Raw genomic sequence first — 2,560 nt, 5'->3', positions numbered from 1 at the left:
GGGTCTTGCTCTGTTGCCCAGGCTGGAGTGCAGTGGCATTATGTCAGCTCACTGCAGCCTCAACTTCCTGGGCTCAAGTGATCCTCCCTGCTCAGCCTCCAGAGTAGCTATAACCACAGACTTGCGCCACCACACCTGGCTAATATTTGTATTTTTTGTAGAGATGATATTTCACCATGTTCCCTAGGCTGCATCATTATCATTGTGATGATTATCATATATATACAAACTCTTGAGCTCGAGTGATCTGCCCGCCTTGGCATCCCATAGTGCTGGGATGACAGGTGTGAGCCATTGCACTTGATCTACTGGTTGATTTCTTTTTTTCTTTTTCTTTTTTTTTTTTTTTGAGATGGAGTCTCACTCTGTCGACAGGCCGGAATCCAGTAGCGTGATTTCCGTTCACTACAACCTCCGCCTCCTGACCTCAAGCGATCCTCCCACCTCAACCTCAGCCTCCTAAGAAGTGAATAGCTGGGATTACAGTTGTGTGCACCCATGTCTGGCTAATTTTTGTATTTTTAGTAGAGAAGGGGTTTCACGATGTTGGCCAGGCTGGTCTGGAACTCCTGACCTCAAGTGATCTGCCTGCCTCTGCCTCCCAAAATGCTGGAATTACAGACTCGAGCCACCACGCCCAGACTTGCTGGAGTGCAGCTGCGCAATCTTGGCTCACCACAACCTCCATCTCTTAGGTTCAAGTGATTATCCTGCCTCAGCCTCCCCAGTAGCTGGGACTACAGGCATGCCCCACCATGCCCGGTTAATTTTTGTTTTTTCATTTTAATTTTTGTATTTTTAGAAGAGGTGGTGTTTCACCACGTTGACCAGGCTGATCCTGAACTTATGACCTCAAGTGATACATCCTCCTCTGCCTCCTGAAGTGCTGGAATTACAGGCGTGAGCCATCGTGTCCGGCTGATTTCTAATGAAACGTCAGAATTATGCCCTGAATAGGAAATGCAGAGGTGGTACAATCCAATATAAAACAATCCCTCTGTTAGCCAGTCAAGCATATATATACAATCTAGAATTTATTTAATTGAACAAATATTTATTGAGTAACTATAGGTGCCAGGCGCTCAGGATATATGAGTGAACAAAATAAACAAAGCTCCTTGCCCTCACAGAGCTTTATTCTTACAGAATGTACATAATAGTCCCTTGCTTCAAGTTAGTGTCAGAGCTCCCAACTCCAAGCCCCAAGGGAGTAAGAGTTTGGAAAGAGTTCCTCTATTCTTTTCATATCAGCTTTCCCGTTTATCCTTAATGGACAGTGGTCCATTTAGGACACCTTCTTTTAGGTCCATTGAGCTGCCCTATATGGCCACGCCTCTTTTTGCCCACAAATATACACTCTCCCTTTGGGATCTTCTCTTTCTTTTCTCCTCCCTCCATGACAGAGACTTGCACCCTTTCCCTAGGATCCTATCTCTTCTCTACATTTGGCGCAGGCTTGAGCCATTCAGCTCTGCTCCACTTTAGATGAGATCAGGAGTGTATCAATCCTATCCGTGGTGTATATACAATCAGACTGTTCACATTGAAAAGACTGCCCTTCTCCAATAATATTCAAAAAGAATCTCTGTCTGTCTCTCTCCCTGCATTCAGTCACATTGCCAAATATCCCTTCTGTTCCCCATGGCATTTGCTAAATACCCCAGAAAGGAAATGGCACACAAGGAGGAATAAAAGTCTGTCTTGCGACACCAACTGTGACAGACTCAGGGATGCAGATCATGGTCCAGCCATGGAGTTTCTTATGAGTAATAGTTGTCCTCCTTCTCCTTCTCCTTCTCCTTCTCCTTCTTCTTCTTTTTTTCTTGTTGTTGTTGTTTGAGATGGAGTCTGGCTGTGACACTCAGGCTGGAGTACAGTGGTGCAATCTGGGCTCACTGCAACCTCTGCCTCCCAGGTTCAAGCGATTCTGGTGCCTCAGCCTCCCAAGTAGCTGGGATTACAGGCATGCACCACCATGCCCAGCCAATTTTTCTATTTTTAGTAGAGAAAGGGTTTCACCATGTTGGCCAGGCTGGTCTCCAACTCCTGACCTCAAGTGATTCGTCTGCCTTGGCCTCCCAAAGTGCTGAGATTAGAGGTCTGAGCCACTGCATCCAGCTGTATTATTAATTTTGAATCTATAAATATATATTAAGGATTACTTGTTAAAATGTGAATAGTGGGCCGGGGTCGGTGGCTCAGGCCTATAATCCCAGCACTTTGGGAGGCCAAGGCCTCCGTCTCTACTAAAAATACAAAATAGCCAGGCTTGGTGGTTTGCACCTGTAATCCCAGCTACTCAGGAGGATGAGGCAGGAGAATCGCTTGAACCTGGAAGGCCAAGATCTCGTCATTGCACTCTGGCTTAGAAAACAAGAGCAAAATTCCATCTCAAAAAAAAAAAAAAAAAGAATTTAAAAAGTCAAACTGAAAATTTCATTTAAATAATTAAATGTGATGCTGAGAGAGATTTTATTTTTAACAGATTGGTGGGTACATTGTGAATGTTGGGTGTGTGTAATATAAAGAACACCGAGTTGGTGCTACTTTAACAGAAATA

This window comes from Trachypithecus francoisi, unplaced genomic scaffold, assembly GCF_009764315.1.
Source record: "Trachypithecus francoisi isolate TF-2019V2 unplaced genomic scaffold, Tfra_2.0 Lachesis_group1, whole genome shotgun sequence".
Classification (NCBI taxonomy): Eukaryota; Metazoa; Chordata; class Mammalia; order Primates; family Cercopithecidae; genus Trachypithecus; species Trachypithecus francoisi.
This window is presented reverse-complemented; position numbering follows the sequence as displayed.